Raw genomic sequence first — 13,717 nt, forward strand, 5'->3', positions numbered from 1 at the left:
AAATCTCTTCTCTCAGGTGACGTGGCTGAGATACCCAAAAATATGGTCAGGGGGGTGACAGCACCCTGACCTCTCCTTGTGCTTGAGGTCTCTCGGCAGTGCTCGCCCATGTTGTCTTGGCTAAAGTGCAAGGATGGGGGAAGCCAAATAACTTTAAACATATCAATCTACATGCCCTGCAATGTCAGCTCCCTGCTGTCTAGAAACAGCTGCTGCGGAAAGCCATCCAGCCCAGGGAGCCACTCTCACAGCACAGGCATGAGCCAGGCGGATGGGAAATCACAGGAAGGAATAGTAAGTTAGGAACCAGCACCCTTCCCATTTAATTTTAGCAGCAGCCAGTGGTGTTTACGGGAACTTTTTCTTCTTCTTTCTCTGTGTTCCTGTTGACTTCCTTCTCGGTGATATTATGGCTTTGGTCAGAGTGACCTGCAGGCAGATGAAGAGCAGTGAACAAGCCCTTGTCTTGCCACGGGGAGGAGGGGGACAAGGGGCTATGGCATGGTTCCTGATATGGGGTCCTTCAGTCTTTTAGGTGCCGATGCTTAACCCGAAGGGCTTAATCCCCAGTGAGGCTGATCACAACTTTTCTCAAATCAAACCTTGCTAAGAGTTCAAATCATTCCTCTAAAATTAAAAATGTCCATCCCCACCTGCCCACAAGAGGCAGAGATCCAAAGCAAGCATTGGCTGCCAGAGTTGCTCATGTGATGGCCCTCAGTCACTGGTGGAAGCAGGTGATGCTCGGTGAGGATGCTCTCTTTGAGTGCAAGTGGAAAAGCAATCAGAGTTTGCTGATGTGTCAGTGAAGAGAAACAAGACATCCAGGTGCCTCGAGTTGCCGAAGAGTGGGTGTGAGTCCACCTGTGCCTGATTAGGACAGGCCCCCTATTACCAGGGGGCCAATAAAGGTGGGACACACACCCACAGAGAGAAGCTCCCTCTGGTGTGAGGCAATGCAGAGGCCAGCAGCTCGTCAAGCCTCAGGAGCAAGAAAGGCTCTTCCTGCTACATGTCAGGCCCTCTGGAAGGCTATCATGCTGCTCCAGACCTTGCATCTTCATCACCATTTAACACCACAGCCTGTTTAATTGGAGCCTTGCTCAGCAGCAGGAAAGGGAAGACGTTCCCAAACTTTGTCCAACACCTTTCCCAAGAAAGAAACCCCATTCCATCCCCCCCCTCCCTGGGACCAGGGTGCTCCCCAGCTGCTTTCTGGCTCAGGCCATTCCTTTCCAGCACCTTTCTGAGGTGGTAACTGTGAATTCCCTCCAATCCCCAGAAGCTGCCAGCTCTATGGTCAGATTTTCTTGGGAGCTGAAGGCCACTTCTCAGGTAAGGGAGAGAGTGGGAGGTTGTTTTAGTATTGTGGCAAGTTTCCAGCCTGCTCAGCATGCTGTTGTACTCAGGAGAGGTATTTTGCAGGTCAGTCATGGTGCAGTGAGTGGAGATGGGGGGGAAAAAAAGGTTTTAGACCAAAAATGTTGTTTATCGCATTTATTCCTTATAGACTAAGCCCTACAATTTTAGATGCTTGTATTTTAAATGCTTCTGTGTGAAAGATTTGTGATCTAAGATGTTGTTATAGAGTTCCTCGTGCAGCACGGTTTGCCTCTGAAATACACCTGGGGTTGTTATCCCTGCAATGGAAATGAAAACACAAGTTGATTATGGGGCTTGGTGGTAAAATAAAGAAGTGAGGCCTGAGGTTTTAAATCCCCTCACTCCAGGGCAGTTGGCACAAAGCTCCATACCTGGCTCATTGGGAGCAAAAAGGTTTTTCTGGGCAGTCCTCAGGAGGGAGGGCTGGAGGGTGTGATGGAATGCTTTGTGGCTGACCAGGAAACCATTTCAGACAGATGTCAAGAGTAACAATTTTCTGCTTGTAAGAGAAGCTGAAAATAATTGCTCAGAAAGCAGCCTTTGGGAATGGATAGGAGGTTTCTTCATGCACCAAACCACCTGCAGGAACACAGTGTGGCTGGAGGAGTGTTTGAAGAGGGTTTGGCAGTGCTTCCAAGCAAGGGGTGTGTGAGAAGCTGCATACCTAGATGCATATTTCTGTGTGTATGAACTTGGGAAGACACTGATTGATCTGCTCTGATGACCCAGCCTAGCTGGTTCATGTGGCTCTGCAAACTTCTTCTGCCTGGCCCTCCTCTGTGTGCTTTTATTTCTCCCCCCACTGCAGTGAACCAGTAATAGAACACCTTCCAGCATAGTGGTTTGAATGGAAAAGGGTGGATGAGGCTTCCCAGATGGGATTTTGGGGTGAAAGTCATCTGCACCCGTGCTTTTGTCTGTGCTCCTTGTCTCTCATCTCTGGACAGATTGTATGGGTAAGACATGGTGGTGTCTTCATGCCATGAATTACACAACATTTCTGTAAATCACAGGATATTCCTGCAGCGTTCAGGTCAAAAGATCTTCTTACCAGGTTGAGCTTTTGAAGACAAGGAGTCGTGTTGATGTTGATGGTCATATCCTCTCTGCTACTAATGTTTATATTGACTAGGCTTGTGGGCAGCTCCTAGACATGGGGCTTGGGTGATGGTTTTAAGCTGCTTTTGGAATAACAACAACTACCAGGTGCTTCTAGTATTACGCAGAGTGGAAAAAAAACAAAAACAAAAAAACCCAACCCTCTTGCTCAGGCTTTGAGGAGAGAAAAAGGAGCTGCAGTATGTTGTTTATACAAACATTGCAATGAGAAAACTCACCACTGGAGTGGGCAATGCTTGTGTGCCTCCCTTGGTCACTGGAGGACAAGGACACAAGAGTTGTATTGGTGGGAGATGCTGGACAGATTATTCCATTTCCATTAAGCTGCTTGGGATCATCATGTGGGAAGCTGCTAGTGATTTGAGGACAAGGGACTTCAAAAGCCCCTATGCTGAAGTGTGTCATCTCCTGGCCAAATGGGTGATGAAACCAGTTGTCCCTGAGCAGGCTCGGGGAGTCTGTGATCAAACATTGCCTCACCCACGTGCTCAGTGGGCCTTTGCTGTCCCTCTCCCTGCAAAAGGTGCAGAGTTCCAGATGACCTCACACCTTTACTTGGGAGCTACAATAGCAAAACAACCTCCCTCCCAAAATAGTCTTGTCTGGGCAAGAACCAGGGTCTTTCCTCATCTGCCCCACATGCCAGCTCCTGGCATCTTCCCACCTTTCTCTCAAGTGAGCTGTGCAGACTTGTTTTTTTGGAAAACACTGGTGTGTTGTAATTTTTTTGGCAGGGAGGACAAGCTCTTTATAGTCGTCTGAACTTTGCGTTTGTTTAAGCAACTTACAGCCCTGTCCCTCCCAGGGGTCATTTGTCCAAACCTGAACATCTGCAGGGTTGGTGAACCCCCATCCGTCTCTCACCTCCACCTGGGTATTGCTCACCCACTGGAGATGTCAGATGAACTCAGCTTCACCCTGTTTGCTTAATGAGTTAATGAGGCAGTGAAGCCCATTCCTCTCCTGACTTCTGGGACTGACCTTTAAAACAAAGGCCATCCTCCCTGGCCTGCCTGTCCCCTGGGTGCAGGGGACATCTCTGCCTGCCCTGTGACAGGGCGGCAAATGGAGAACCTGGCCTTGTGATCCCAGGGAGGGACAAGGTTTCAGGATACCCTGTCCTCAGAGGCCCTGTTACAATTGTTTGTATTCCAAACAAAGTTGCTCTGGAGATGGCGGCAGCACTGATGGGAGCTTGCAAGTGGGACAGGCTTGTGCCAGAGCTGGGACTGGGGCATCTTTCTACCTGTTCCCAGTTCAAGGCTGATCTCCTCTGTGTCTTGTCACCCTCCTTGTCTCACACAAAACCCTAAAAGATCTAGAGGAAATATCTTTTATCCCATCCTCCAGGCCAGAAATAATAACTATGCCAAGTATGTAGGGATACTCGGAGTGGTGTTTTTCTAAGACTTGGGGTGAGGGATCAGGTGAAAAATCTGTGAAATTGCAACAGCATTAACTAGCACATGAGTATTCACTAATTATATGTACATAAAGAATTGCTAATATTATTGAGCACTGTTACCACCTCCTTAGAGGTCAGGCAGCTTAGGAACAGTGAAGTGTCCGGTGTCACCCCAAAAAGAAGTAGCCTTAAATCAGCAGCATCTCTCTCAGAGCAGGGAGGCAAGGCTCCTGTTTGTTTAGGGTTTGTAACTAGGGAAGCCCTGATGATAATGACTTCTGGTCTTAAAATAAAATGGGAACCACCTGAGGCTAGAAGGCTGTGCCTGGTGGTGACTGCCACAGCTGTAATAGTGCACTTCTGCTCACTGCCTGGCCAGAGACAAGTTTGTAGGGTTGGGAGTCCCTATATACCCCAGTCCCACTGCAGAGCCTGATTTGGGTGCTACATGCTGTGGCTGAGAGGTGAAAGACTGGCTGCCATGAGCATTGCTGGGCTGCCTGGGGATGATTTGCATGCCAAGGGGACACTGGGCTTCCAAAAGATACCTTCAGTGTGGCTCTTGACAGCCACTGCAGGGAAATTAAATATTCTCAGATGCTTTCACACGTATAAATATGTGCACACATCTTTATGCCCTGCCTGCTGCTACAGCAGCCTGGGCTGTGTGAAACATGGAGTCAGGCCTCTTGCTTTCTGCTGGGGCAAGCCCAAATTTCTGCTTTCTGACACTGCTCTGCTGTTTGGCAACAGAGGGATGCAAAACCTGGGGTGCAGGGCAGGGAAGACATGAACCCAAAGGCTGTAAAACTCTCCAGGGTGGCTGACACTCTTTGTTCACAGTTCATCTCCTTTTGGGTTCATGAAGCAGCTCTGTGGCAGTATCTCTGCAGGTGCCTCTTCGGGGCTCTGTGCTGTAACTGCAAGTCTTACACTGGAGGCTGTGTTTTTATACTGTATTTTTGTACCACTTTTGAGAAGTATTGGTAAAGAGTTTGCATTTATATATATCTATAAATTATGCCCCATGTGTTTTTAGGCTGCCCACATGGAGTGGCACAAAAGCAAGAGGCACAACTTCATCACAGGTATGCTAAAAGATGGTGGAATCTGCAGGGGCCCTTTTGCTCTCTGGAAGTGCCTCGACATGCCTGTGATGGGTAAGGAGGAATTTGGGAGGTGTTGCTGGCTCTTGCAGCATGGTCATGACTGCATGAGAAGGGCATATTGTTCTCCATGCCACTGGTGGCAGGGTCAGAGCCTCCAGTCTGACTCAGGCCTGTGGAAATATCCCAAACTACAGGCCGGGCAGGAGCTCAGACTGTGCTGTATCTTGCTGGGGCAATACGGAAACAACCTGAGCACTTCATTAAAACCCTGAAAAAGTCCCGTATTTTTCTTCTAGCGAAACCAAAAACCTAACATGCAGAGTGCAATCTCAGCCTGGCATGTTGCTCTGATATGTTTGCAAGCCCTGAACTAGCATGAGAGCCCCACTACCCTGGAGCATCTCTCCATGCAGGCAAGGGGCCCAGCCAGGCAACCTTTCACCTGTGGCAGCACTTTGCCAACCTTTGCCCATCCTCTGTACCACAGACACCTACCTGCAGTACCTCTCTCCAGACTGCTAGACCTCCTTTCTGCCGCAAACAAGAACCTGTGGCTATGCCAACAAAAGCATGCACTGCTCTTGCACATGGTAAACTTGGGTTTCTGTTCCTGTCTTGACGGGGCTGGTGACTCATGATCCAGCTTTGAAAACTGTGGATGGATTAGGAGCAATGGGCTAGCTGTTCTCACCTGTCCTTTGTTACTTCAGTTGCCACATTATTGTCCAATGTGAGGTATTCCTTCTATTCTCTCCAGTCCTAAGTCCTACAGAGCCCTGTGCCTGCATCTTCCTGCCTTGGCTTTGCCTTGACAAATCTCGCTTACTCTTCTCATATCCATTTGTTGACTCTTTCACAGCACAATCTGGATCATTCTAGGTCAAAGCTCCAGTTTGGAAGCTCCCAGAAACCTTTCTAGGAAAAGGGAGAGGATACACCCTCCCACCTCTATCCCCAGTCAGGAACACACAGGTGCAGCACCCTGCAGGCAGTCCTGGCAGGGGCATGGGGTGGCTTACAGGGTGATGTGCTGGGGAGGCTCTCTGGGAGGTTAAGGCTGGTTTTCCTTGTGCAGGATTTACTAGCAAGAACCACTAAGATTTTTCTGCTGGGCAAATTGCTACTTTTGCTCCCACCTGCCCCTCTCACTACCTCCTCTGGAGCAGTGGTAGTGAGACAAGCTGCTTTCTAGTCTGTCAACTTTCCTAGGTGTAATTGTAGGACAAAACCAAGTGATGATGGTAACTGGGAAGAGGAATCACACATTGCTCATGAAGAGGGGCTGCTATACTTGCTTGAGTAAAGAACCTGGCTGCATGGTTTGCTACTTCAGAAGAGCAGGAAAGGGAATGATTTGCCAAAGTGCTGCTTCAGAGAGGTAAAACATGATTCAAAGGGAAGGGGAAAAAAGCAAACAAATGCAGTGTTGCACCTAGGGGCCTGGTGCATCAGCAAAACCTAACCCACACTATCTCTCTCTCTCCAGCATCAAATCCTCCTGGTGTTTGGGTATGTTTCCTATTCATGTCTGAGGCAAGAAGCATAGAGATCACTGCTCAGGGTCATCATTGGGGCCCACAGGGAATGTTCGTCCTATGTAGTGAAATGAGGCAATCAGGTGTTGCTAATTATGAGGTGGGAGGCATGAGCTTGTGTTAAGCCCACCTGTGCCCAATTAGGGCTGACCCCAGCTGCGCATGAGCAGGATTGGGGGGGGCAATAAAAGGGGAGCTTCCGAGTGCATGCCCAGCTCATTCTCAAGCAGCCAGAGGAGGAGGTTACCTGAGTCTGGAGCAGAAGCACTGAATGAGGCTACCCGAGTCTGAAGGCAGCAAGATTGGAGCACTGTTTGTGCACCTTGGCAAGAACACCTGCTTGACTTCGAAGCGCCGTGCCCCAAGAAAGGTTTTGTCTGCTACATTCCCACCTCACAGGTACCCGTGCTTGAGGTCCCATGTAGTGAATGGAGAACTGATAATCTTATGATAATCTGGGAGGCTGTTGACCCTGGTCTGAAGTAGAGTCAGTGCATGTGGTGAACAAGCTCCTCAGGAGATAACTGTGCCATTTGGTGACTGGCAGAGCATTATTTAGCACCTGCGCAGGGAAAGTTTAGCTCTGCAGAAGATGGCATGTGGCTGACATAACCAAAAGCCCAGGGACAGCCGGGTTTGAAAAGCTGAGCTGCTGGCTCTGCCTGCAGGAGTGTTTTCTCCAGAGTGCAGCTGGCAGAGCTCAAACAGCTTATGCTTCCCAAAGAACTAGATCAGAAGCAGAGAGATACTGAATCTGGAAACATGATATGGGGGAGTAAAGGCCCTTCTGAGCTCAAAGCAAGAGAAGCCACATGCCTGTGTTACTGCAAGGTTTAGGGGGGTTGTGTTTCATTAGTCCTTATATCATAAACCATGTGCTACCCTGCCTGAGCAGTAAGTCATGAAGGCACTAGTCTCTTGCAGAGCAGACTTACCTATATTATCACAGCTACTATGATTATCCTCCACAGTTACTATCTATAGGTAGTTCTGCAGCAGTAGAGCTTGGAGATGCTGTGAGAGAGGAGACCACATTTCACAGCTGGGAAAGTCGAAGCAGGCAGGAAGGCTGGTGCTCAAGGATCACCAAACTCATCTCTCCCACATCTCCATCCTCTGCTCTGCCTGATGGGCCCCACTGCTGGCTGCCACTCTAAAGCAAGACCAGCTGTTGCCTGCCAAGGGAGGAGAAGAGTGGGGCAATGTACTCCTATTTCTTAATTAACATAATTGTCTGAGTTTCTTTGCTGGCACTGAAATGTATTCTTCACATAGCTATGCTCTCTGCAATGCAAAATGGTTGCTGAAGCTATTTTTGAATGTGTTTTCCCAACTGGTTTTAATTTTGCTGTGCATCTGCTCCTTGACGGGTCTTGCCGGGTAGCCATGAGTGAAGAATGGAGGAAGAAAAGGGGAAATGTTGCAGTTTTCCATTGAGGCAGCTGTCTGAAGGGTCTCAAAACATTAGTCTCCCCCTGAAACTTTGATCTATTTGCAGTGCTTGTGCTGAGCGTTGTTTTAAATCACATCTCTCTTTAGAAAGTAAAAGGCCAAGCTGTGGTGGCTAGCAGAGCTGGCTGGCAGCAGACATGGTGCAAACCACCCTCCAGAGCCCCCCCTCAACTTCTCTTGCTTTCTCCTTGCTCTTCTCCATCAGCTGTTGCATGGGAGAGGGAGGGAGGGAGGGGTAGGGGCAGAATTGAATGGAATTGGATTTAAACTTATCTCCTTGTCATATCCCACCTAGTGGGCAACCCAGGGAGATTCAGACTGGACTCATTCACAGAGAGAGGCAGAGGTACAGGTAGATCCAGTCCTCCTCTCAAACCTGGGAGCAAGTTTATAAAGCTTGTCAAACCCACACCACACTACACTCTCAAAGCAATGGATTGCAACTAGCAGAACTTTGCAAAATGGTACTTTCAAAGCAACGGGTTACAACTAGCAAAACTTAGCCAAATTCTCCCCTCAAAACAACAAAATTTAGCAATATTAGAAATTATGTTGAGCTTATGTGCCAAGAATAAGGTGAGAGAGAGAAAAAAAGAAATGAAGAAAGAGGGGATAGAATGGATGTCATCACCCTTGGATTCAGCAATGACATTGGCACGATACTGTGGTCCTTGGATGGTGGGTGTTCCCACCCAGGGTTTCAAATCTGCCTTTTATGCTACCTGGTCCCTACTCTCCTGGATGAGACTCAGCCTACTTTTGCTCAGACTCAGTGTTGGGTTTGAGAACATTCTGGAAATGAGTTGGTGAGGTATGGGGGTCCATTTGACCCCCCCCACCCCTCCTCCAACCTGACTGACAAGAAATAACCCTTGTTTTCACACATGTGTGTTGTCCTTCTGCAGGAAATGGTCTTTTGCAAGGTGGCACTCTGCCACCACAAGGCTCCTCCTGTTCCTTATCAAGTGAGGACAGTGTCCTCTTCATCAGGGTGGCTACCAAATGAGGGGCTCCCCTTGCAAGGACAGTGTCCTGCTTATCAGGGTGGGGGGGGGCTCACCTTGAGAGAACGTGGTCCAGATGGCTTAGTGAATGAGGATCCCCCCTCCTGAGCACGATGTGCAGTTTGTCAGGGTGGCTTTTTTGAGACAATTATTAATTTCAGGACTCTCCACACCTTGCTCACAGCGACTCTGCAATGCAACCACTTGCTCTCAAAGAAAAGAGGAGCTATATGATGGAGGGCCTCTCTGTCCATGTGTGATCTGTCCCTGTGGGGTGGGAACTGGGCTCATGTCAGGCACGAGGTCCACTTTGCAAGGACCTTGAGCTGCTGCTTCTCATAGGGAAGATCAGCCCTAGGAGTGAGGCTGTGCTACCTCTTTCAGAGCAGAATGGCAAAACCCAGACAGGCCTTCTCCTTCCTTCTCTTCCCTTTTTTTTCCTCATGAGAGATTTCAATTTCTCAGGAGAAATGGTATAGGATATTTCTTCAGGGTAATGGCCCTGACATGTTTTATGGCTGGCAGATTGTGACACCTCCTATATATCAGCAAACCTACCTGTCTCGCATCCTTGATGAACATTCCCTAAGCAAATGGCTTCATACAGGCAAGGGGCATCTCTGGGTCCCCTCTGTAGCTGAAGGAGAAGTGTTCCTTCTGAATATGATTCCTGCTCAAAATCATGCTCTAATCTTTTTTCTCCTCACAAATTAAAATCTTTAATAATAATGACTAAAAATACTCTCTAACAGGAATGAATAAATTTTTGTCTTGATCTTCTAGGCTAAATTCAGCCTCTGTATATTCATGAGGTGGCCTTTAGTAATTCAGCAAAGCACTGGTGGGAAGCCATCACAGCAGAGGCTGTGGCACAGGGCCACTTGGTTCCTTCTCATATAGGGTGGCTGAGATGCTGATGCACAGATAAAACCATATGGCAAGAATGACAGAAGAAACTAGAGGTGGAGGTTGGTTGTGTGGCAGTAGGTAACACCTAAAATTGTGGAGTGTGGGAAATCTTTGGTTTTAGGCAGCAGTGATGATACCTAGAGGGAGAGAGCTGGACTCTTCTGTGCATTTCTGTCACTGTCTGGCATCTGATGAGGATGCTATTTCTTCACCCAGCCTGCATTGCCACCCAGGCTTAGACTTCAAATTTAATTCAGAGTGAGTTGGAAACCTATACAAAAAGCAGAGAGGCCCTTAGCATAACCTCCAGCTCCAGTGAGCTCAGAGATGGACTTTTTTCCCCTGCTCTGGCTTTTAGGGCTTTTTTGCATTCCCTGTGGGCAGAACATGAGCATGCTTGGGTTGCATTCTTCCCTTGTCTCTTTAGAGCTGTGCACAAAGTCTGGTTTGTTCCCTTAAGACAAAAGAACAAAGAAACTAAAGATCCTCATCCACAGAACATATACAGTGTCTGTCAAACTCAGCTTTTCTCTTGCTGGTATTTCCAGCACCAGGCTTGGGCTGGTTCAGGAGCCAAAATTCAGTGTAAGCTTTGGTGCCAGGGAACTCCAGAAGTTTAAATTCACACTGCCTCAGAGGGAAGGGAAAAATCCTAGCCCTCTGACTGCCACCCTGTGCAGACCTCCCTGTACTTGGGGTGTGAAGACAGGAGGGCAGCATGTTTCTAACCTCAAGGAAAGAGTCTGGAAAGCAGAAAGTGTTGGCTCCACTCTGATTGCACTGGAGTCAGGTGTAAAACTCCAGCCGACCTCCCTGGAAATGAGACTGGGACGATGCCTAGCAATGCAGAAGGGCCCCACCTCTGAGAAGGAATCTTCACTGAAGGCATCTCTGATCATCACAGAAAGTCATTCCAGTCTTAGAGTGGTGAGCAACATGTTTTGTTCACCGTCATGGGAGTGCTTGAGGCTGATGGGCTTATGCGCCCATCTCCATCCAGCCTGGTGAGTGCTCAGTCTCTGTATGGAGCTGCTGCAGAGGCCCTCACTGAGATCAAAATCTTCTCAATAAGCAGCAGGCTGTCACGACAATAGGTTGACTTGTGTTGCTGTTAAACATGCTTGCTTTCACTTGGAGAGCTGGCCTTCCATATGGCATTTATATTGCTAGCAAACCAACTCAACACAACTCCCTATGAGGAGAGGCTGAGGGAGCTGGGGGTGTTCAGCCTAGAGAAGAGGTGGCTCAGGGGAGACCTCATCACTCTCTACAACTACCTGAAAGGAGGGTGTACCCAGGTGGGGCTTGGTCTTTTTTCCCAGATGACTTTCAACAAGACAAGAGGGCATGGTCTTAAGTTGTGCCAGGGGAAGTTTAGGTTAAATATTAGAAATAATTTCTTTACGGAGAGGGTGATCAGGCATTGGAATGGGCTGCCCAGGGAAGTAGTGGATTCTCCGTCCCTGGAGATATTTAAAAAGAGACTGGATGTGGCACTCAGTGCCATGGTCTGGTAACCACAACAGTGGTTCAAGGGTTGGACTTGATGATTTCTGAGGTCCCTTCCAACCCAGCCAATTCTATGATTCTATGAACATCCAGAGCAGGAAGGGTGCGGGTTTCTGCCTCTTTGAAAGGAAAGGTGAGTTTCACTGGGCTTTATTTAATCAGGAATGATAACTATTCCTCTGCTGCTCCAGGGTCTGTTCCTCCCTGCCTTGGTCTTTTTTATTCAGCACAGTTTTAATCACCTTTTGTATCTTTTCTGTCTGTACCAGAAAGGCACCTCTGCAATAGGTAACGAGCAGGAGGACAAAAGGGAGGAGAGGAGGAGGAAGAGGGAGCAGTAGAAGCACAGATGCCTGCTCAGCATGCCCTTGGGTGGCTGGTTCTGCTGGAGAGGACCGGCTGGCAGGTAGTGTGGGGAGGCTGGCACCAGGATTGTCACACACTGCGCTGTGCCATAAGCCGGCAGGCAGGGAGCTGGGAGGATGGCAGGCATTCCAGCATGTCCCAGTTGACATCTGGTGCAGGGAAAGAGTGGGAAAGTAGGAGGAAAGAAGCCAGCCTGATTTCTCAGAGTTTGCTGCCAGCTTCTTCTTTGCCACCTTGCCAGCTTCCAGAGTGTTCAGAGTCGTGAGGCAGCCCATCCTTATCCTGAAAACATGAGATGTTTTTATACCATGAAAACATCCTAATCGCCTCAGCAAAAAAACCCTCAGTAGTAAATGTCTGGCTCTTTATGGTGTGGGGGGGTAAGGGCATGTTTTCGAGCACTTCTTTTCAAGAAGAAGGGCCAGAAGTTTAGGGTTGATGAGCAAGAGCTGATGCCCTCCCAGGGTGGTCCTGAGGACCTTGGTGCTGGGATGCTGCCTGTCATTTGGGAGGTGACACAGATTTTGGGCAGTATGTCTTGCATTGGTGTCTAGATTCTTTCACTTTTCCTTTGGATTTCACGGGTTTGGACAGTGCCCACCCAAAAGTCTGACTTAGTGAAACTCCAAAGTCATATGTACTTTTACGCCAAGCTGGAGGAGAGAAATGTGGCCTCACTCCTGCACTTGTAACACCAACACAAGTTCTGACCAGGTTGTGGGTTTTGAAACAAAATTTCTCTTTGATCTCAATGAAAGCTAAAGAGGATTGGGGATTTCATGTGTTTGGACCTACCTACTCTGCCATATTTGTTTCTAAGCAGTAAATGCTGTGCTTGGTCCACTGCTCCTGCTGCCACCTCCTCTTCGTCTTATGTTTTTAGCACCTGCCAGCTCAGCCAAAATATGTCAGCAGAAGTTCAAGTACGCTTCCTGACCCGTCAGCCCACTCAAAACATCCAAGCCATCCCAGCTGCCTTTCCTTGACCTTCACCCAGGGCTTACTGGAGCAGATAAATCTCCTTCCATTGATGACAGGGCATTTGTAATGCTACCTGACACCTGTGCAAACCTTAAAATTATTACCAAAAAAACTCAAAAATGTGCTGCCCACTAGGAGAAGAGGATTTTCTTGCTAATTCTGAGAACAGTCTGATATTACAACACCCTCCCTTTGGAAAAGGAATCAGTGCTAATATTGTGTCCCTGGTGCAGGGTTTTTACACAGTGTTTGTCATCACCCTTTCCCATTTCCTGCCATCAAGGACAGGACAAGATACTTCCAAGCCTCATGTGCAACCTGGGTCCCACCTGCACATAAAAAAATGTTGATGTCATTACTGTTATTCCATGGGGTTTGTTCCTCTTCACCTCCTTTAAAGGAAAGGATTTGCAGCTGGCTAGAAAATAAAAAAAAGGGGGGCAGCCTTATGTTCCTCATTGATTTCTGGGCTGAAATACTGAGAGCAAGATTTTGTTAAAGAGACCATGGTGTTTATAGTTGTTGGCTACAAAGTAAAAAACAAGACTATTTGGTCATTCATTAACCAGAAAGAATCAAACAAAACAGAAGGTCATTCATTCCAGAGGCAGTTTATGCTCACTGAGTTGAAGCAAAGTAATTTTCTAAGCAATTAGCCTCATACTTCACTCTCTTAGCTGTGATATGACAAGGAATATTTTTCTACAGCCTAGTTGATGGTAACTATTTTCCTTAAAAGCCCAGCTGATTTTTTGGGACTCTTGTTTTGTGAAGAAATGGCAGTTGAGTGAAATGTGTTTCCCCAAACACTTTTAACAATTTTAACTTCATTGGACACCATCACTAGAGGTGTTAAATTTGTTCATCAGTTTTAAGAATTGCTGCAGGCGTCTGAGCTTGTGGCACAATGAGTAATTCAGTTTGATGTGGTTGTACCCACCAGAG

The sequence above is a fragment of the Calypte anna genome, chromosome 2 (genome assembly GCF_003957555.1).
Source record: "Calypte anna isolate BGI_N300 chromosome 2, bCalAnn1_v1.p, whole genome shotgun sequence".
Taxonomy (NCBI): Eukaryota; Metazoa; Chordata; class Aves; order Apodiformes; family Trochilidae; genus Calypte; species Calypte anna.